We start from the raw sequence: 22,986 nt of genomic DNA, 5'->3' as shown, positions 1-22,986 counted from the left end.
GAGGAGACACAGGCTTGAAAGAATTCTAGTTTTTCAGAAGAGACAAAAATCTAGCATTCTTAGTTAAAAATCTCCAAATAGAAAGTACGATACAAAATCAAATGTTTCTTGTGGGCCACACGTAGCCTGTGGATTGCCACTTGGAATATCTGCTGTGTACGGGCGAAAGGTACATGGCGGTCACTCCTTCGTGGAGACGCAGGCACTGGTGAGGGAGGGGAGGGCACAGCACGTTCCCACAGTGAATGACAGTAGCTGATTATCTTGATATTAAGACACTGGCATTATGTGATTTCCGGAATTAATGTTATCCTAACATGTTTATTTTGGTTTGGATGGAGTTTTGACCCTATGGTTTCATGAAGGCCACATCTAAATAATCAAACTTATACATTAGGTAAATTCTAGAAGAATCACAGGGGAGGGATCCATTCATTTTTACTGAGGGGTTTGCGTGTTCTATGAGAAACTCTGTGAAGGGTATTGTGAAAACCACTCAGGAGAATTTGAATATTTTTGCATTAATGATCATCTCCAGGATTTATTTTTTCCATTTGCATTTTTTTCAAAATTAGGACTAAGGTCTTCCATATTTCTTCTCAGTGGTTTTTTTCTAACAACTTGAGACACTTGTTGAAAAGTTCAGGTCGGATTTTTTTTCTGGCTCTACTCTGTAAACCTTACCCTTTTATTATACAAGTTTTGATCGTGTGTTAGCAGCTGACGGTGGAGCTTTATTAAATGCTGGCATGGGGGTAGGTATGCATCCGCATGGATGCTGTTTGGGTGATGGTTTGTGGAGATTTGCTATCTGCACTGTGCTCCTGAGGAGCTGCGGGATCAAGATGTAATGAGTGTGCTGTGTCGGGAGCCAGTGAGAGACCCTATTTAAGTTATTTTTCCCAGAAGGCCATTAGTGAGTTTTAGTAGCAACATATCTAAAAACACATGCTTGATTAAGGAATTTCTTTAAAGGGGATGAGAAACGGGAGATGGAATCCAGAGTTTAGGCTCCAGTGAGGGGCCACTCTGGCCACATGCAGCATCTCCCTGCCACCAGGGCTTGCCCAGTAAGCAGAACTGACTGAGAGACTGCCTACTCCAGACTACTGGGAAACAGTGTTTACCAGAACATTCCAGAACATTCAGTGAACAACATAAGCCATTCATATAGACATAAAACTAGGTTCGTAAGAACCTACCTAAAGGCATTTCTGATATGCAATTACACTTGTGCATGCACGTGTGTGCGCGCGTAGGGCAGGGCTGTGCATCAAGAGGGAGATAAAAGTAAGGGAAAAAGAAAGAAAGGAAAATACATTCCCGGGGCCTATCAATATTTTTCAAAAACAATTTTCCTGCTACTATCTTTTTCTCCACCTCCAAATGTGCAATTATATGTGTGAAGTGGTTATTTAAATATGTAATCATATATATTTATCATATATATGATTATATGCATGCATACATACTCATCTGGATTCATTAACATGTTAACTGATATAAATGGAAAATAGAAACAATATTTAGAAGTATTGACAGTAGGCTAGAAATTGAGCCTCTATCACTTTTTAAAAAAATTTTTTAATGTTTATTCATTTTTTGAGAGAGACACAGAGCCTGAGCAGGGAGGGACAGAGAGAGAGGGAGACACAGAATCCAAAACAGGCTCCAGGCTCTGAGTTGTCAGCTCAGAGCCTGATGCGGGGCTTGAACTCACTAACGGTAAGACCATGACCTGAGCCAAAGTCAGACACTTAACGCACTGAGCCCCCCAGGCGCCCCGAGTCCCTCTCATTCTTGCACAAGATGCTTCTGCCTCTGTGTGGCTCAATTGTATCCAAACATGTGCCCTCCTGCTCCAGGTATGAAGCTATCACCTCATTCACATCCGCTAACTATGCCAGACACATTCTCATAGTCAAGTACAGGCTAATGAATTTTCTCCTTTTAAAAGTTTTACCACTTGGTTTTTTAAAATTATGAATTACAACAGATATATAGACAAGCATAACCTACACATCACGTGTGTATAACACTGTACACAAGCTGCCGCCGAGAGGTGAGAGGCTGTCGGTCCCCTTCTGAGTGCAACCCTCCCCCTCCACCCTGGAGGACCCTGCTGTCTTTTCTGACGGCCATCATCCTTTTTCATTGTGGTTTTACCGCTATGTATGTCTAAACTGTATAGTTCAGTTTTCCTTGTTTCTACATTTCATGTAGATTCGCATACCTAAATTTTATTGCTTTACCTCTTTCACTTGTGAGATGTGTTGCATGTAGCTCATGTTTGCTTTCATTGCTGTGTCTTATTACATTAAAATTGGAGTCCTGCAGGGGTACTGAACGCACAGCAGCACCATGTATTTATCCATTCTAATGTAGGTGAGCATTTGGGGTTTTTTTCACTGCTTGTTTATGTATTCTGGAGCACCTCTCGTTCGTATTGTTAGCAACCGGATTGCTTAGGCATAGGATATGTGTCACTTCAGACTTCTCGGACAATGACAAACAGCCTCCCGAAGTATCTACTGACTTACGCCACCACAAGCAATGAGGGTGACTTCCTATCGTCCTTCCTGTGCATGACCATTTTATCTCATGGGACTTTTTGGTGTTTGTCAGTCAGGCACTGCTAATATTTCCTTACCTCTAGAAATGAGCTGTCCTCTCCCAGGCCCACCCAGACACAGTACACCACATTTCTCCCTTGCAAGAGCTTCCACGTCCTCCACGGAGATTTCCCCACCTCACCGACCTCGTCAACCCCCTCCTTCCATTTCTATGGAATTTACACTCAGTTACTTCTTCATTTAGTCAAATTGTACATATTTGGATTTTCTACTCAGATATTTCAACTGTGTGTTTAGAATTGCCTTAGTTGACTTATAAACTATTAAAAGGCAAGATGATATTTATATTTTTTTTTATTTCACACAGAACAAGTTACTTTTAAAAGATGATTCCAGGTTAAAGGGAGATTAAGGAATAGTATCTAAAAGCAAAATTGGTAATGACGTGTGTCAATGAGTATCTGTATATAATTACATGTATAATATTTATGTTATACATGTTTTATAACTCTTAATACATATAGTTAACTTATAATTTTTGTACTAAATATTATAAAAGAGAGAGGAACAATAACCATTTAATAGAACAGAGAGGAACTGATGGATTAGAAAACAATTTGTAAATGGACCTTTATTTTACGTGAGCTTATTCTAAAATCCACCTCAAATAAAAGAGTAACTTTTCTGCATATTTCAGCAAACTTATCTAGAAATTTGTGAATCTTTAAAGAGCAGCAACATATGTGCAATATCCCACGTAATGCAGGCCCTATAGACAAGTGATTAGGAGCACGAATTCTCTAACTAAAAAGACCCAATTCATACTCAGAGTCTGCCAGCTGAGAGCTGCGCTTCCTCGTGTAAGTTACTTAACCTTCGTGAGCCTGGTCTTCCACTTGCAAAACGGGCATTTTGAGAAGGAGACTACATGCAGTCCGCAGCTTCTGAGCAGTGCCACCTGTTGCTGTTGTGATTATTATCATCATCATCATCATCACCCCATTTTATACATGAGACAACTTGGGCTCACAAAGCTTAAGCCCTAGACCAAAAGCTAGTGATTCCTAGACGTAGGACTGGACCTAAAGTTCTCTGAGCCTGTACCCAAGTCTTTGCCACAGGGTCATGGTGTCATAAATGCTTACCATAAACCCCTTAATATTTGTTTCTACTTCATGTGTTAGCCACACCAGCCAGAGTACACAACCCTATACCCTGTCCATCGCTCATAGCCCAGTGTTTAGTGCCCTCCATAAGACAGAAGTTCACTTCCGTGATGGCGGTGGTGCTGCTGATGGTGGTAGTGATGGTGATGGTGGTGATGGTGGTGATGGTGGTGATGATGGTGGTGGTGGTGGTGATGATGGTGGTGATGGTGGTGATGGTGATGATGGTGGTGATGGTGGTGGTGGTGATGATGGTGATGGTGATGGTGGTGATGATGGTGATGATGGTGGTGATGTTGATGATGGTGGTGATGGTGGTGGTGATGGTGGTGATGGTGATGGTGGTGGTAATGGTGGTGATGGTGATGATGGTGATGGTGAAGGCAATGATGGTGATGATGGAAGTGATGGCAGTGATGATGAAGGTGATGATGCTGATGCGGAAGGTGATGGTGATGATGATGATGATGATGAGCACCACGAAGACTAGAAAGCTGTGTACTTCTCTTCAGATCATACAGCGTGATGAGGTTCTACTCCCTTTCTAGTCAGTGACATGAAACATTTTGTAAATTCACACATCTTAAGACCGAAGCCTCCTCCAAATCTTTTGTAAGACAACGTTCTCTGCAAATATAGCACTGGGGCCGGAATTGTGTTTATGAGCCTAAGTGTACATGTTTAAATCCATTGTGTAGTGGCACCAGATTAGATTTATTTTCACTTGGCAGCATAGCCTCTGGGACTCTTTTCACTGAACTCAGAAATTATGAGCTCTCCTTTTGTCCTTAGCAAGGTGGAAATTCTCTGAGGGATTTCATAAATAAACGTAAAGGTGAACTTCTTGATATGAATTTTACATATTTGACATACAACTTGGATATTTCCCCTAGCATGGATCTCCAACTGGTTGCCTTTTGCTGGTAATGCTCTTAAAGCCACATGCTGTAACTGAGGAAATATTCTTGCAAGATTGATTTTTGTAGCAAGACTTAATGCATTTCAGATTGCCAATTTCTACTACTTATGCTGAAAAGCAATTTTCAAGTCATCCATATCATCTGAAAACTGTGGTCGAAAAACTATTTAAACCAAAATCAAACTATTTAATATTAGTGGATAACCCAAGGCCTCCCATACAGAAAAATACAAGTTTTACCTGTGGTTTGGTTGAGAATTTCAAACGACAAAAGAGAGAAAGCCTTAGAAAACCACTAAACCAGTGAAAGCTTCTGGGATTTTTGCCAGAAGTAACTCAGGAATTTCAATATAGGAGAGATTTGTAGTTGGGCAGGGATAGTGTGGGAAGCGGTTTGTCTTAAAGCTGAACCAACCCACCAAACATACATTTTGCTAGATTATAAATGTATTTAGGGTTGGCTCAGGGCACACAGTGGGCATTTAGGAGGTCCTACCCCCCCAGCTCACCCCTTGGCTGAGCCTGCATTTCACATTTAGGAAGTAGAGGGTGGACCGACTTCCACGTGTCTCTACAGTTCCCCAGTCTCATTGAAATGGCACGCGAGACAGTTTGTGGGTTCAAGCCCCGCATCAGGCTCTGTGCTGCCAGCTCAGAGCCTGGAGCCTGTTTCAGATTCTGTGTCTCCCTCTCTCTCTGACCCTCCCCTGCTCATGCTGTCCCTCCCTCTCTCTCTCTCTCTCTCTCTCTCCTAGAAATAAATAAAAAATATATATTTTAAAAAAATGGCACGCAAGAGCTGTCACCTGGCTGCAGCATGACCGCCGTATTTCAGAAGAGGTGGGACTGAGGCACCCAGGCAGCTGGCGCTCTGCCAGGCTGAAAATAACATTTAACAGGCTTTTAATCTACTGTGTGGGTTACTGTCCCCACGAGTGCTGTTGTAGCCCACAGATTTAAAAAATCAGAACAAAGGGTTATTTTCACTTGGCATTCATAGCTAGGGGTGTTATTATTGTGGTTTCAGGAATGAAACAGCAGCTCCCTGACAAGTGCAGAATTTCCGCTCCCCACCTACACAAATACGCCCATATTTAACAATAAACAAGACACGGAATCCAGACGGGACGCTGTTGCAGTCAAAGCGGGGTGATTACCCTCAGACCCAAAGCTGATTGTCAGAAGGAGACGTGGATGCCATCCCATGCTGTTAAGCTTTTAGGGTCCATTTAGAAAAAAAAAAATCAGTGAAGCAAAATGCAGACCAGAGGCAGGGCCGCCCCTTATAGGGTTGTGTTCCCAGCACTGAGCGCTTAGTAAATACTCGGTAAGTGAATGGATCAGTCAGTTAATTGCCGAGTGAGTGGGCTCCACGGGCCACGGGGAGGGCCTCGAGCAGATCACCAGGAAGCGCGGACATGAGTGGACGCAGTACCTTCATCCTCACGTAGCTCAGTCTCTGGGCTGCACAGAGAAACGGACCATTTGGGCATCGTTTCCTCCTGTGCATCCTCACGTGTCCAGTATTCTGACCTGAATCCATCATGATCTAAACCTAGAATATGCAGACTGAGTGCAAAACAGACCCGAAGAAATAAACAAAAGGTGGAATGAGCTGGCCATCTGTGGATTACCACGAAAGAAGGAGTGCAGTGTTTTCCTGCAACGTGCACCACCTAAGACCGCATAAATGGCAAAAATACATCATCAAATGCAAAAGTAAAATACTATGATAGATTTTGTGTTGCCAGAACTCTGAATCCTGACTTTTGTTAGTCTGGAGGAAATTTTATTACTTACTTCACAAAACCGTGCACGAGGCAGCCACTGTTGCATGGTGCAAGTTCCGATGAAGCATTTTTAAGCCTAATGAACAGAAGCACAAACTGTCACATCGCGTCACCGTGAATTGTGTGCTTGTGGCCTGTTGGAGTCGCCCTGTGGCGGGCAGCGTCAGGTACGGCCCAGCCTGGCCAGCCGCGTGCAGTGGTGGTGCCGCCCGGCCTGCGCCCGGATCTGTGGCGCCCCCTGTCCGGCGCACGTGGCACGGAGCCCAGCGCCTGCTCCCGTCCCACAAAGTCCTGGCTCCCTTCTGACTCCCCTCCCCCAGTGTCCCCACCAGCTCTCGCCGCCCCTGAGAGACTCGCCAGGCTTGGGGGCCCCCGCGTGGTGGGGACGGTTCTCCAGGGTGCACAGACCTACTGCGCCCCTGGCCCCCATCTTTGGAGCCCCCCCCCAGCAGTTACCTGTCCCCTGGGGCACAGACACCGCCCTCCCCTATGCTGGAGGCCAGCAGGCCAAAATCTCAGTGTGGGCAGGGCTGTGCTCGCTCCAAGCCACCAGGGGAGGACCCTTCCCGCCCCCCAGCTTCTCCCATCCCTACAGGCGCCCCCCTGGGGGTCCGGGCCCTTAGAAGCCCCTGTGACCTCAGTCACCTTCGTGGGTGACACTGGCAATGACCCCTGTCCTCCCTTCTGATGCACTGGGGTCAGGGCTCCCACGGAACTTCCTGGGGGGGCCCTAAGCCATCTACAGTGTGTCCCAGCTCGTTCCCACCCAGGACCCGCCTGCCCCCCACACTCACTGCACCTGCTGCCACCTGCCCGCTCTTTGCTCTGTGTCCCGTGCCCTAAGCTGTCAGCCCCGTGACCGCGAAAACCTTCTGGGCCCCGTTCTCTGCCCAGTTCCCTAAATCTCAGCACAGACTCAATAGATGCACAATGAATGAATGATGCTCCCATCACAAAATAAACTGCCCCCCGCCGCCACCGCCGCAAAGGGCGAGCGGGATACGATACCATCACGTGGAGGGATGGCGCGGCAACACTTGCTGTGTAGCATCTAACAGGTCAAAGCCAGCTTCCTCGCCTCATGGCCACTGACTTTTACAACAGCCCAGGGAGACGCACAAGGGACGAACTCTCCACTTTTTAACACAGAAATGAATGCTCAGTCACGAAGGGCACAGGCAGGGCTCGAACACAGCCCTGTGGCTGTACTTCCCTCCCCCCCCTTCCCTGAGGGATACCCCCAGGCAGGCTCCCCACCGCGGAGGGCTGTGCGGACCAGTGGGGACTGGGGAGGCGGCGGGGTGCGCTCAGGGCTGCTCGGCCCGCCCGCCTTCCCCAGGACGGCACTCTCGGCTTGGGACTGTTTCCTAAATGACCCCCCACGGGTCAGGCGGAATGATCAGTGCGGTGACAAGAAAGAGAAGCCAGGAGAGAAAGAAAGCCTCCACCTGGGGCTTCCCCCACGCCCGCACTGGGTCGGGGCCTCCCGGACCCGAGGCTTATTCTGGGCTCTAACAGTGCTTGTTTGGGAAGTTTGGAGCCTGGTCAGGGTGAGATAGCGGGGATGGCTTTGCCCAAGAATTACTTGGCAGAACCTTTTCCCACGTGCGTGTCTCCTCGCGGGTCAGAGACCCCTGAGCTTCGCGCTGTCCCCTCCGCTGGTGCACGCACTGAGACACTGCTCTGGGCGTGCGCGTGAGGGGCCGTGAAGACGCTGGCCCTCCCCCCGCGTCAGGGAAAGGTCATGTCTGAGGGCACAGAACAACGTGGGAGGCATGTTCACGCACAAACGCCACCAGATGGTGTTGCTGGACCTAGGGCTCCGATGTGCAGAAGCTTCCGGAAATACAGCTGTATCCCATCAAAAGACAGGGGATCAGATGAACCCGTGGGTCCCCACAAGTAAATGACATGCAGTCAAGTGTGTCAGGGTTAAAATATCAGGGAATCATTCTGGTGAAGGAACGGGTGGATTGGGGAACCTTTGGCCGCAGGCCCACGTGCGGCCCCGAGAATCTGGAGGAAGATGTGCTAAGGGGCCTGGGCCAGCCGGCTGCCCAGTTCCGCGTGCCCAGAGCAGAGCCACCCGTCTGCAGCCTGGCAGGGAGGCCGTCGTGGCCCCCGGGAGTGCCAGCATGTGTGCGCCGCCCCCAGCGTGCGCCGGCCCGTCCTGGTTTGCCAGCCGGGAAGGAAGCATCTCCTAAAATACCAGCCTATCAGGCCATGTCCCCAGGGTCCCCAGAGCCACCATGGTGTCTGCTGCTGGCGGAAAGCAGATGAACAAAGAGGTTCGGGGACGTGTGCTTTCTGTCGGGACCCCATTGGACAGACAGACGCGCCATCAGGCACGGGACACCCTGATCTTCGCCTGCAGGGCCCAGGCCCCCCGGGGGCTCATGGATGAAGGAAGGGGCCCACGGCCTGGCCAGCCCAAGGACTACACGGTCCTGGGAGGGAAAGGCATTTCGGTGGGTCCCACAGTTGCACTGGGGCCGTGTGGGCGATCGCCGATGCCCACACCAGTGCGGTAGCGCGCTCCCTGAAGGGCACTCTTTAGGGGAGCCCTTAATTAAGATTTCTGCCTGCAGCAAATCGTACGAACCGCAATACATCACACAACAGCAGCACAGACACAGATCATTGGCCACTCAGACCTACTCATATGGTGTGAACAAATATTACCATTTTCATTTTGCCGTGGATCATTTTGGAATATGATTAAAACAGCAGTGCCAACTGCACGAATTTTATACATTCACTCTTCACCAAATCTGAGAAAATGTCTGTGTCTTTGAAAAGAAAGTACTTACCTTGAAAGTCTGTGATGTAAGTTATGGGGCTTCACGTGCTTAGGAGAGTTTTCTGTGTGTGAGGGATGATAGAACGGAGACTTTATCTGGGAGACTCTCAAAAGCAAACCTGGAAACAAAAATACCATCTCTTCGTGTAATTTGTGCAGTTTTTGAAAACTAAGGAGTTGACACATTAATACTGAAATTAGTACAAAAGTAAAGACTCCAGTGGGCCCGGAAGTTCACTAACTCCATCCCATCTGTTTTTCCCTTCCTCCTGCCTGGAAGCGGGGTGGTCACAGCCGCCGCGGAGCCCGTGCTCTGCCCTTCCGTCCCTGGTGCTGGATTCTACGGGGAAGCGATCGGCACTTAGTTCACACAAGTCTAAAAACAGGAATTGAACAACAAGCACCATTCTGCACACTTTAACTTATTTATTCATTCACTCATTCATTATTTGTTTGTTTACTTATTTTCTCGGAGTGTTTTTCCAGTACTGTGTCTGCCACGGTATACGCACATCCTTCTGTTTTTTTTAAGTCTGACTGCGTCTTGGGAGTAAGTCCGATGTCCCGGCTGGCGCGCCCTGACCTCCGACCCCATGTCTTTGTCAGAGCCTGGAGGCGGCCGTGCCCCAGCACCCCTCATGAGGGGCCCCACGGAAAAGTCCAGCCCCCAAACTCGACTCCCTCTCGGTTGCTGCAGATTTGCACCAGCCCCACTGAGCCCACCAGACGTGTTGTTTCTGAGTGGGGTGTGTGGAGAATGTTTATTTAGTGGATTTTTTTATTTTGCTCGTTCCAATCATTTGCAGCTGAAGAGCTCCAGCAACTCGAATGTCCCCATCTTTCTGAGCCCTCACCCTGGGTCAGGACGGAGCTAGGACTTGTTAAACCTCCCCGAGCGCCACCCAGGCACCCTGATTGACTTGGGAGGTTTGCTCCCAGAGGCCCCGGCCACAGGGATGGGGATGGAGCCCAGCCCACCCGCTGCCTGGGACCCGCTCAGCATGGTGGGGCCGCGTGACCTGCAGCCACCCTGAGCCATCATGCGGTACGAGGATCTCTGTCAAGTTGCCATCTAGAAAGCTTCCCCTGCACGTACATGGGTGCCTCACACCTGCGCACATGCACACACACGCATGTATACGCGCACACATGCACACACGCACAAACGCATGTGTGCACACACGTGTATTCACACATGCGCACACATACACAAACACTGCTGATTCTCCTAGATGTACATGGGTGCCTCATACATGCACACACATGCCCATACACGCGCACACACACACGCCCATACACGCACACACACATGCACCCATACACGCGGGCACACACATACACACGCATGCACGCACATACACCCACGGATGCACACATACATGTGGGCACGCACACACGTGCACGTGGCCATACACGTGGGTGCACACACACATATACACACGCCCATACACACGGGCACACACATACACACGCCTATACACACACGCGCACACACGGCTGCTGCTCCTGCAAGGCCGGCAGCCGCACTCTGGGAGGACTGGCCCGCCAGCAGCGTCCAGGGCGGAGGTTGAGCCGGTGCACCGCCTCTGGGGCCCGTGCGTCTCTCCTTTAAACAGGCCCGAGACGCACCAGATACAACCTCCCCCTCCCCACACTGGACAGATGCCAGTTCGCTGCCAGGCCTCCCCATGCATCCACCTGCTGAGACCCGACGGTGTGGCCGGAGGAGGGCGGGAAGGTCGTGTGTTTTTGTTTCTCGCTGGGTGATGCTGGGGCACAACGGCCAGGCCGCCCGTCCTCCGGAAGCCTGGGCTCCGTCCCGGGTTCGAGTGGCCTCCAGCCACACACGTATTCTGTCAGTAAATCCGAGCCAGCGAGGCACGGGGTGAACCAAGGGGACTCACTGGGGGACTCACACCCAACGAGTGTGGGAAAGCGTAGTGTCCCCTGTGAGATGGAGCCTCGTGCACTTTGTCGGGCGTGTGTCATGAGGAGGGGCAGGGCAGTACCATGGGGCCCAGAGGGCGGGCGCTCTCCCGCATCCTCACCACGAGGCTGCAGACTGGCAAGCGGAAGTCACTGATGCCTCCCTGCACGTGTGCCTACCTGCCCACCTGCATGCACATCCACCTGCCTACACCTGTCCCTACGTGTGCATGCACATGTGTACACGTGTATGTGCCTGTGTGCATATGTGCCTACACCTGTCCCTACATGTGTGTGCACGTGTACACATGTACGTGCCTGTGTGCATACGTGCCTACACCTGTCCCTACATGTGTGTGCACGTGTACACATGTACGTGCCTGTGTGCATACGTGCCTACACCTGTCCCTACGTGTGCATGCACATGTGTACACGTGTACGTGCCTGTGTGCATACACACATGTGTGCACATGCACATGCCTGTCGCTGCATGTGTGCATGTGCACACACTCACATGCACACGTGTGCCTAGATGCCTGCTTGTATACATACTTGTGTACATAAGTACAAGCATATGTACCTGTGTGTGCGTGTGTACACACATCCATGCGTGTGCACACATGCCTACACGTGTGCGTACATGTGTGGCTGCGTACGTGTGTGTACTTATATACACGTGTATGACTACGTGTGTGTGTGCACACCTACACGCCTACATACATGTGTGCCTGTGTACTTACATACCTAATTGCATGTTTGCCTACATAGTCACCTTCGTGAATACATGCCTGCGTGCATGCGTTTGGGCATACACGCGTGTGCATCTACATATACACACACACACCTACATACCTACTTCCACACATGCCTACATACCTACATGTGTGTGTACGCACACATACATGCACGGAACATATCTGCCTGTGTGCACGCCTACCTGCATAGCCACCTGCTTAGATGGAAGGGCAGATCCTATGCTCTGAGCCACGTGGTCCTCACCGAACGAGCGGCAGGGAGAACAGACAGCTTTGATGCCTACGTCAGTTTGAAACCTGCACCGCCTGCTTCCTCCTCCTCAAGCCCGGGGTCTTCCTGGAGCAGTCACGGGGCAGAGCGGAACTTGGTGTCGGTGGAGGAAGGGTTGGGCGGTGCTGGCGCGTGCGTCTGGGGCTCCGGGCGGCCCTGCCAAGGGGTCTACACAGTGACTCTTCTTAGTCTGAATAGCTCTCACACGTGTTTAACACATGGCACGTGGTGAAAACGTGCGTGTTTAAAGAAAATTGTGCACATCAGGAATTTCGGCCCTGACTTGTGTGCGTGTCACTTTTCAAACCAATTTTCCAGGATTTGTTGCCTTTGCAGCCGAATGAGAGAAATAAACCTGCACACGAGAGATAGCATTGTCCTGGGAAAATCCAGGGGATTAATGTGACGGAGCGCGCAGGAAATTGTGCTTCGGCCGTGCTTCTGGGCTGCTTGTGAACACACCACACCAAGGACAATTTGTTAAACAAGAAATATGGGGTGTGGAAATGGGAAGGGAAGGTAAATGGGGAAAGACACATCCAGAAGTAGCTTTGATGTGTGTCTGTGTCCCCAACAAATGAGAGACCAACTCTTCCTGAGTGGAGGAGAATCCTCTGATGCGGAAGGGCTGGCGCTTCCATGTCCTGTGTGAGACTGGGGGCGTGAGGGGCCCCAGCACCGCCAGTTTGTAAGGGTGGCGGCAGCTGACGCGGTCGTAACAGCACTCGGTTGATTAAGTGACACCCTGGCTGGGCCCTTTGCCGAAACGCCTGTGTAGCCACAGAGGCACCAAGGCGTCCTGAGGAAAGGCGACGACACAACGGACTCACAGCCAGACATCGAGAGTCACAAGTCAAAATAACGTGGAGTCAGGCGACTCTCGGTTGGTGCTGCTGTTCCTTCTGTTTTCTGTGCTTTCCATCCGTCCCTCCACGCTGGGGACGGAGGTCAGGCTTGCTGGGTGCTCTCAGGTCAGCACAGGGGCGTCTCCTGATGGGAGGGGTAGGGGGGCCCCGAAACACAGACCTCTGTTTCTTCGCAAGCAGAATGCTGTTGAAGATTACTTGCTCACTAGGGAAATAAGTGCTATTTTCTGTAAATATTCGGGTAGCCAGGACAAAATGACTATTGAACTTTCTCAGAATTACCGTTGAACGTAAAGTTGTCATTATTACATTATAGCATTAAAACTATTATACGACAACTTACAAAGTTAGGATTCTGTAGTTCTCTCGATCTCTAGATCTCAAAGGCCCACAGCGGGAAGCATCCAGAAAAATAACTAAACAAAGCACTGCACTGTTTGAAGCAGGAGTGTTGGAATATGCCATTTAGAAACTCATTATTTTGCTTGGCTTTTACTCTTCACATGACATGACTCTATCATTTAAATCATGTCAGATCTTTAGGAGAAAAGAAAACGAGAGAAATAAGGGAGTTTACTATAGGTTCAGAGATGTGTTTCATCACAATAATTACGATTTATGAGAATACTGAAGTCGGCTGTTACAATCGTTTCAATGGGGAAAAATTGAAAAACACATTAAAATCACATTGACAACCAGGATAAAGAAGAAGGGTGATTTTGATTGTGAGTCTGAACACCTAGAAATGCGGGTGATAAGGTGCGCTACAGATCTAGCTCTGAGCCTCCTTGCAGCCAGAGTGTAAGGGAAAGTCTGACTGCCTCGGAATTTTGTGACCTTGCTGTCACAGGGAAGAATCACAGCAGGGTCTCAGAAGGGAGCTCAGGACACAGCTGGGGGGGGGGGGGGGGGGGGGGGGGGGGGGGGGGGGGGGGGGTGTGTGCATGTCCACACAGGCAATACTGATGGGACGGGAAGTATGCTTTCAACGTGTGTGGCAAGTGTTACACCGGGGGGGGGAGGGTATATTTTATCTCTTTGCCTTTTTTTTTTTTAAATGTTTGTTCATGTCTGAGAGAGAGAGACATAGAGTGTGAGCGGGGGAGGGTCAGAGAGAGAGGGAGACACAGAATCCGAAGCAGCTCCAGGCTCCGAGCTGGCAGTCAGCACAGAGCCCAACGCGGGGCTCGAACCCACGGACTGTGAGATCATGACCTGAGCCGAAGTTGGACGCTCAACCGCCTGAGCCCCCAGGTGCCCCCGGCTTCTTGACTGCAGTAAAAACTACATGACATAAAATATACCATCTCAGCCATGTGTAGGTGTACAACTCGGCATTAAGCAGATGTCATATCCTTATGCTCATGTGGGAAGATAAAATTAAGACTCACGGCCATTAAACAAGACGAAGCTGTCGGGCCAACGGCGGGATGTGAGTCCAGGCGGTCGAGCACCGGCCCCCCACGAGCACCCAGGTTGCGATTCGGTGTCTGTGTTAGACGCTAACCTGGTTATGGAAAGACATCATCCTTTCTGGATATTCTCTCTGAAGGGCCGCACAGCCCGGGCGCCCGGGGGGTAGGATCACAGGCCCCAGCCACGCAGGACTTCAGGGTTGTGCGCTGCACCGCCGTGTCCTCAGCGGGCAGGCCTGTGGACGGCTCTGGCCCAGGGATGCTGGCGCGAGAGGCAGGTGCGGGAATAGTGAATGTAAATCTTGTCTACTAAAAATAGTCGTATGCACCAGGCGCAAAATGCTTGCACGTCATTCCCCTTCTCAGGGAGAGGGCTGCCTTTCCCACGTACAGCTCAGGCTAGAGGCGGTGGTCGCTGGGCCAGGCTCGGGGGGCCAGCGGCGGGGCAGAAGCGGCCTGGGCTGGGCGCTGGCTGTGGCCCCTGTACCGCATCCCCTCCCAGGAGTGGGTTTCTGTGCAGATCCAGGCTGTGAGACCCTCCCCCCACCTGTGCTGCCCAGGCCCTATTCATCCCCCGAGTCCAGGGAGCCCCCGCCACAGAGATGCCAGCCTCCCCAGCAAACATCAGTCCTCCTGGGTCCACAACACACACAGGCTGTTCCCCAAATCCTTGGCCTGAACCCAGTCCCTCTGAATGGGGCCCCGCCTCTCACCTGACCCCTGGGATGAGAACCGGGCTCTGTGCCCCAGCTGCTCACGGGGGTTCTGGTCGACCCCAGCAGAGTGTCCCACAGCTGAAACGCTGAGATGTGGCCCAGCCACACAGCACACGTGCCCCAGGACATGCTCACTAACCTCCTGCCACTGATCTGTCCTTTGGGAACAGTTCTGATGGCCGTTGGGCCCCTCGACCTGGGACCCACGTGCACACAGCCCTCTCTGCATCTGACAGCCAGGGCGTGGGATCAGGACTCACGGTGGGCAAGCCCATCACCTTGTGAAGCTGAGATCTTCCCAACAACCACGACCAAGCACAGGGATGTGACATTGTCACCCTACACATTGAACCCAGGACTCGAAGCTGCTTAAACAGGGGCAGTGAGAAAGCGAGGAGCAGATTCCCGTAATCCCACTTACATTTGGCCGTCGACACCCTCGTACTCCATGTCAGATCCAGGGCAGGAAAAGGAAGTAGTATCTCGACCTAAAGGCCGTGCGGTTGTCCCCTGGGCTTCATCCACACTGTGTGTGTAGTGCAGAGTCTCACAGCGAACATGGAAACAGTAACGTTAAAATCAAATGTTAGAGTCAGTGAGACATCGCACGGTATGTCAGGTGAGAAGGGGTGGGCAGGCCCGCGGGGGGGCGCTGGCACCTTATCCTCACGGCCTCCAGACCTTTATTCCCAGGCTCAGACAAGGCTCGCTGAAGGTTCGTTGAACTGAGCCCCTCACTTAACACACAGAGAAACCACACAGGCACAACACGGGCCTGACCATGTCCACACGGGCCATTTAAAAGCCCTGCAGTGACGACTTTTACCTGAGCCGTGAGATCCTTCCGGCCGACGAAAGACGCACAGACACCTGTGTGAGCTCTCTGGGGACAAGGGTGGCACTTTCTCTTGGCCCACATGTTTCTAAGTTTATTTATGTATCTTGAGAGTGAGGTGGGAGGCAGAGAGGGAAAGAGAATCCCAGGCAGGCTCCAAGCTGTCAGCGCAGAGCCCGATGCGGGGCTCGAACTCAGAACCGTGAGATCGTGACCTGAGCCGAAGTCGATGCTTAACCGACTGAGCCACCGAGGGGCCCGTGGTCTACATATTTTCACTTAAAAGACTAGAACCCCTCACATTTATTTGCTACTTTCCATTGTCGTTGGGCACCTCACCACACGGTCGGTGTGTTAGCCCTTTTGAACGAGGCAGCATCGTTCCCCCGCTGATGACCAGAGAAAGCGGGGTTTGCGGGGGGAGGCACACCTACAAGGTGGGGCTGCCCCGGGCGCACCTGTCCGAGTGCAATGTGCCCTCTAGTGACAACAGAAGGCCCTGCAGGCCCGTGGCCCCAGCACTGGGCAGGGGCGGGGGGGCGGGGGGCAGCACTCGGGCAGAGCCACCAGGACCTGTCCCGGGGTCACAGTTCTTCAGCCCCGGGCAGCCCAGACATTTCCTCGGACCCGACCGTGAGAAGCAGAAAGTACCCCGGGTTCTAAGTCGCACGCAGCTTGCGAGTGGAACGCGGCCGCACACTGTGGGTCCCAGCTGGCCGCGGCGGGGGGCCGTGGGGTCCGGGAGCCCCCGCTGGCTCCCGGCGGGCCGCCCCAGGGCTGGGTGCTGGGGGAGGCGCCTCGCCTCCGGGCCGAGCCAGGTAGTCGTCCTGCGCGCCAGATCCACGGTGCAAATAAGAGTTCTGGCGCTGATGGCCTTTCTGATCCGGTTGCCATGGGAACGGCGGTCCGAGGGAGAGGATAAGTTATAAAAAGAAGGCTGTCTTTAAACCCTTACCTTGTCTCCCCAGCCTTGCGCGTTTCCATGGCAGCTGAGGGTAACGCGCGCCGCGCTCGCTCAGGGCCTCGCCGTCCTGGGCTGTCAATCACTCGGCCTCGGGGCCCCTTCCAGCGGCCTTGATCCAGCCGATCGCGGGAAGGAATGTGGGAAGGGCAAGTTTTATGAGGCCTCCCGAACGCAGGACCCAGAAAGCGGCCGGGGCGCGGGCATGGGGCCGTGCCCTCCACGGTGGCCGGCAGGGCCGCGGCGCCTTCCCGGAGGCTGTCCTGGTGGGACGTGAGGGGCCGGGCAGAGGGGCTGCCGGGGGCGCGGCCACTGCGAGCGAGCCCCTGGCCTGGGGCCCCGCTGCTTCCGTTTGTCCTCCCGCGCATCCCCGGGTCCGAGCCACCCCCGGGTCCGAGCCACCCCGGGGTCGGAGCCACCTGCGGGTCCGAGCCACCCCCGGGTCGGAGCCACCCCCGGGTCGGAGCCACCCCGCGGGTCCGGAGCCACCCCCGGGTCCGAGCCACCCGCGGGTCCGAGCCACCCCCGGGTCCGAGCCACCCCCGGGTCCGAGCCACCCCGGGGTCGGAGCCACCCGCGGGTCCGAGCCACCCCCGGGTCCGGAGCCACCCCCGGTCCGAGCCACCCCCGGTCCGAGCCACCCCCGGGTCCAGAGACCACCACCCTCAGCGCGCCGCGTGCTGCCCGCCCCGGGCAAGCGGTCAGTGGGGCGCCCCAGCTCCCTCCCTGGCTCCCTCCCTCTCCCTCCGCAGCCCGCCGTACTTTGAAGAGGCTCCTCTTTAATCATGTAGTGACAATTTCCCACCTTCAAAAGGCGTCTCTTTTGTTGGAAATGCAAAGTGTTTTCACTGCTTTCAAAGCAGCTGAGAATTTTCTCAGTCATGTTTAACTGCCTCCAAGACAATGATTTTTCACCTAGATTTGAGGAGAAACAAAAATTGGTGTTTCTGAGTGAACAGACACCGTTCTCTGGTGCCCACAGAGAATCGACTCCTGGGCGGGCTCACTCAGGGGCCTTTACACGGGAGATAAACCGCAAACACAGTAGGGTAATTAATTACACGTTTCCCTTCCCGACGTCGGCTCCGTCTCCCCAAACCTCGGTGCCAACTTTGTGCAGAACACCCATCAAGCCTGAAACGTCCACAGAGGGGCGCCTGGGGGCTCAGTCAGTCAGGCGACAGCTCTGTGCTGGACTGGGGGGACCCGGCAGGCCCGGGGCGCCCCAGTGGCCCAGCTGCCCCCCTCTGGGCACAGGACACCCCGCCCCGGCTTCCCAGCTCCTCGCTCCGGACGCCCGCCTCACCCCTCCTGCGCCTGGACGGCGGTCGGCTCAACTCCGCACGCATCCCTCCTGCGGGCACTAGACCCTTCCCGGCCACACCCCCCGCCATGGCTGTTCCCCCCACATGTGCCAGCCGCCGCCCCCCCCCCGCCCTGCCCATGGAAGGGGCCGTTCGTCCATCCGCCCCCGTCGACCACCCTGACCCCCACGAGGGGCCGCCCGCCCTCCCCGGCCGCTGAGCACGCGCACCTGCATCACTGGCCGGCCCGGGCTGCGGCTTCCGGTCAGGAGGCGCCCCCGCCCGCCGTCCCGGGGACAGGCGCCCTGCTCTGCGGCCGCGCTCGGAGCCCAGGACGCAGGCGCACGGCCCCCGGGGAGAACGGAGGGCCCGGGGAGAGGCCGCGCCAACAGGAGCAGACGGGTCCCTCGCCGGCCAGGCTTCCCCGACTCCCCCAGGCCACCCTCCCCGTGCCCCACGGTGACCACGGGCCCCTCCAGCCTCCGACACGGGACCGCCGCCCTCCCCGGCCACAGGTGGCTGCCGCCTCCCGGGCGCCCGCCCTGGTGAGCACCGCCAGGACCCACGGACCTGCCCGGCCCCCGGCCCCCGCCGCCCGCCAGCAGGCCCCACGCGTTCACCCCGTGCGCCCCTCCGGTCCTCCCCGCAGCCTGCCGCTCTCGGCCCCATCGCTTCCGGCCCCGGCGATGCTACCCTGGAGACACAGCGACCCTTGCACACGCAGCCCGAGCCCCCCGCACCGGGTCCCGCCGGCTCCCCAGCCACGCTGGTGTGAAGAGGCCGGCCGTCTCCCATGTCAGCTGTACTCCTCCGTCCCCTGAAGACACCTGCTGTCTCCCCTCCACCCTCAGGAACCCCCCCCAGGAAGGGCTGGTCCCCCCTGCACGCTGCGCCCCTGACGCCGCGCCTAAATTCTCCTCAGCCCCCACGGATGGCGTGCGCACTGCACCTCTTTCCAGACACCACTCCTGGCACCCGGCACCCGGCACCCCCTTGCTCAGAGCCCGAGAGTCCCCTGTGACCTTCCACACATCCCTCCACCCTTCCCCCGGGGTTAGGGGCCTAGGTGCCCGTGGATGCGCCAGGCAGAGCTCAGCTCCCTCGGCCCTCAGCGCAGCCCCTGGAGGCACGTGGGGTCGCCTCTCCCCCACGCGGAGCAAGTGCGCCCCGTCCCACAGCTGGGACCCGATGCAACCGGATGAAGCCCCTGTTCCCAGCACGGCCCCCACCACAGGCGGCCACCAGACCCCACGCAGCCCCTGGGGCTCCGCAGGGTGCCCTCATCCTGGCTCGCACTGCCAGCCCCGCCCCCGGATCTGGTCCCTGGGGTGCCCTCGGGAGTCCTGTCACCCAGACGAGAAGCTGCGAGCGCTGGGGACGCCCCCACGGTCTGCCCCGTCTCCTCGTGCCGGTCCTGGGCTCCTTCCCAGCCTCAGCCACCCCGGCTTTCCTGTCCCCTAAATAACGGAACCCTAACTCCAACATTCAGACCTGCCTTTTCTTCCGTGCGCGAGGCTCCGCCTCCACCCCAGATCGTCCAGCGGAGCAAGTATTTCCTGATTTCGAAAAAGGTTGGACGTATTATTCTAAAAGTAAAAGCTCAGTAGCTATAGTGTCAACTGTGGGAGAAATTCTAGGCAAGATCATCCCATGGATCGTTTAGGAATATTTACACAAGACCTGACTACAGATTCGCTCAGGAGATGTGCTGAACTAAATCTTCTCTCTGGTTGTTCCTAGACTAGTAGGTGGAGAGGTCGGTGGAGCCGTGGCCACCGTGACTTCTGTTCCACCCCCTCCCCGTCTGCCCCCCGGTGTGATCCAGGTCCCCGTGGCAGACGAGGCTGTGCCTGGGCCGGTGCCCGCTGGCTCACAGCCGTCCTCACGGACCTGCTTGCCCCTCAGCAGCATGCCTGACCCCTCAGACTCAGCCCATCCAATTCCCTTTCTGTGGGTGGCCCTTCTCACTTGTGTCAGGAAGGATTCCCATGGGGATGTTATGGTTTCAGCCACCTCCTCAGCCACCTCGCTGGGCCGTGCGTCCCTCCACCACAGCGCTTACGCAAGGCTCTGAAATGATCTGTTTGATCCATTTTCTTAGAAGAAATATCTCAGGTGTAGACACTATATGCTGTTCATCTCGGTGATCTCATTATCTGGCATTCAATGGATGCTTGACGTGTTTGTTGAACTCTCAGACTGAACGGTCTTCTTTGAGGGCAAGATGATGAAGTGTGTAGTGAATTATAGCACGAATAAACTGGGTTTGCAGTCCTCTAAATGACCATGACCACAGACCAGGGCTCCATCGAAGAGTGACCTGTGAGGGCGAGGGCGAGGTATGAAAACAGATCATAAGTTCGTGAAGGCGCACACACCCCCAGAAAGCGTGGGGCACATACTGGAAGTCAGAATGGGAACGCCATAAACCAGCATCAATAACAGAAACCCCGTGAAGCATTAAGTCTACCAGAAAACACACGTCTGTATTTCACCCCGTTCCAACCCCTAGAAGGGAGAAACATAAGAGGAACAATTCGCTTTCTTGTGATAGTTGCAGACATCCAGGAATGGGGTTTCGGAAGGATGGTGGGCAGGCTCTACGAGGAGGTAGATCAAAATCATGTGGGAAAACCTTTCCGAGAGGCTCCGACCATAGAGAGAAATCTGTGGAAAAGTGCGCTCACGTCCACTCCCTGAGGGTCTGTCTGTGGTCGGGTGCGGGGCTGTTGAGACAGCTGAGGGTGTGGTCTTCATGGTTCTCTTTGGTTCTTATAAGGAATCGAGTCCATAGATTTTCATCTGTATTTACACCTGAAGATCACTGACACACAGCCCACCACAGAGTCCTCACACTTACTGACTTGGTGTTGCAGTTAATAAAGACTGAAACGCCGCGTTTACAGTAAATCCCGGCCGTCCCCAAGCTCCTGTAGACAGACGCACGCACAGGTAGGTGGGTTCCTGCCGTCTGTGAGGCCACACGTGCAGCAACAGAGCTTCAGCGTTACGTTGAACGAGTCATGAGTTCGTCGCCGGTCTGCCTTCTACGTGTGAAGCTGTGTTAGGCTGACCTGGGCATTTCGAAGGGTCTGCACCCGGTGTCACTCACTAACCCCGCGGGGGCGCAGCGATGCGTCGTGGATTCGTGTCAGCATCGTAGCTTACCGCTTCCGCTCGCCTGGCCTGGAAGGACGCATGGATAGCGGCTCAAATGTGTGTAGTCCACACGGCGGCTGAAAGGCGGATAAGCACCTGAGCGCCGCAGGTGCCCGCGCTGGAAACAACTGTTGTTGCCGCGTCCCAGCTACTTCGCTGCGGACGAGCAGACACGGGTGTTGTAGGGCCCGGGCGCCTTCCCCTACCTGGCCCATGGCCGGCGCCTCGGGGATGGGCTTGGGCTGCTGCCCCCGTGACAGAGTCCGTGCCACCCAGGCTCCTGAGCAGCTCTGCCTCGCGCCCACTTGAAGCACAACCTGTTCACCCAGACTCTGCTCACTTCCCCACGTGCAAGCTCTGTTCATTCTCAGCTCCGAGACTTCACTGTCTTCTGTCCTGGGGCTGGATTTACTCCACAAGTTTAAAATGTACTCCATCTGTGTTTATCCACCTCCTCATTGAGCCCCTCCCCGAATATCTCCAGGAGCTCTGATCTCCCCCTGAACTTTCTCAGCACTTAGTCCGTCCTTCTCTTCTGTGACCTCCCAGGGCAGTTAGAAGGCTTCTCATCTTTCCTACTGGACTGCAGCTGCCTTGAGAAGAGCAGTATTCTGTTTATCCCTCTTCTTTCCCTGAGTACCTGACAGTGACTCGCAGACAGTAGCCTACTTAAAATATTCGTAAATGATCCTGTAGTGAACACAGGGCTGCATGTAGCTCTTCAAAATCCTGATTCCAATTCTTCTGGGTTCCTACCCGCAAGTGGGATTTGGTGGATCGTAGGCTAGTTCTAGTTTTAATTGTTTGAGGAATCTCCAATTCCTGTTTCCATAGTGGCTGCACCAGTTTGCATTCCCACCATTAAATTTAAGAAAAAAATCTATTTTTTAAATATTTGTTTCTTTTTTGAGAGAGAGGGAGAGAGAGGGAGAAAGCATGAGCAGGGGAGGGGCAGAGAGAGGGAGACACGGAATCTGAAGCAGCTCCAGGCTCTGAGCTGTCAGCACAGAGGCTGACGTGGGGCTTGAACCCAGAAACCACGAGATCATAACCTGAGCTGAAGTCAGATGCTCAAACGACTGAGACACCCAGGTGCCCTGAAAAAAATTTTTTTATTTAAAACTTGGCAGTCATCGTCAGATAACTTAAGTAAAATTCAGAACGTCTACTGGTTTTCAAAACTCTTTGCACATCTTTTAAAACAAATTCTAAGATCATAATACTAAAAAGAAATAACACTAATTCAAATCAGACAAATAAGCAAATAAGGGTGCTGTGAGTCGAGGCGTGAGTGTTACCTGAAAACTGCATCTTGCCAAGAGAAGAAAGGCCGTGGCCTGCGGTGACGTTTCCCGTGACAGCAGCGCGCCTCTGCTCTGCTGGAGAAGCTGCGCCCAACCTGCCGTCCGACTGCGAGGGGACAGGCGCCTTCAGTGTCTGCGATCGGCGTGCTTTGCAGGGAGGAGAGGCGGCGGCCGGCAGCCGACAGAGACCCGGGGTGAAAGGACGGGACCGCCGAGGGGGGCTCCC

At 53.9% G+C, this 22,986-nt stretch overlaps 1 protein-coding gene and 1 long non-coding RNA gene across 2 annotated transcripts in view; one reads left to right on the top strand and one right to left on the bottom strand.

The window, feature by feature from the left end:
- Nucleotides 1-22,986, top strand: part of ADARB2 (adenosine deaminase RNA specific B2 (inactive)) — a 385,931-nt gene that overhangs the window by 179,239 nt on the left and 183,706 nt on the right. The window lies entirely within an intron of this gene.
- On the bottom strand, nucleotides 14,298-15,781 carry LOC120238060. The gene is made up of 3 exons (XR_005530134.1): nucleotides 15,619-15,781; nucleotides 14,458-14,573; nucleotides 14,298-14,350 (listed from the first exon to the last, which is right to left on the bottom strand). It is a non-coding gene; the product is annotated as an uncharacterized LOC120238060 (long non-coding RNA).

Source organism: Hyaena hyaena, unplaced genomic scaffold, assembly GCF_003009895.1.
Source record: "Hyaena hyaena isolate Hyena2069 unplaced genomic scaffold, ASM300989v1 scaffold_197, whole genome shotgun sequence".
NCBI lineage: Eukaryota > Metazoa > Chordata > Mammalia > Carnivora > Hyaenidae > Hyaena > Hyaena hyaena.
Note: the sequence above shows the minus strand (reverse complement) of the source record. Positions and strands in the feature narration are given on the sequence as shown.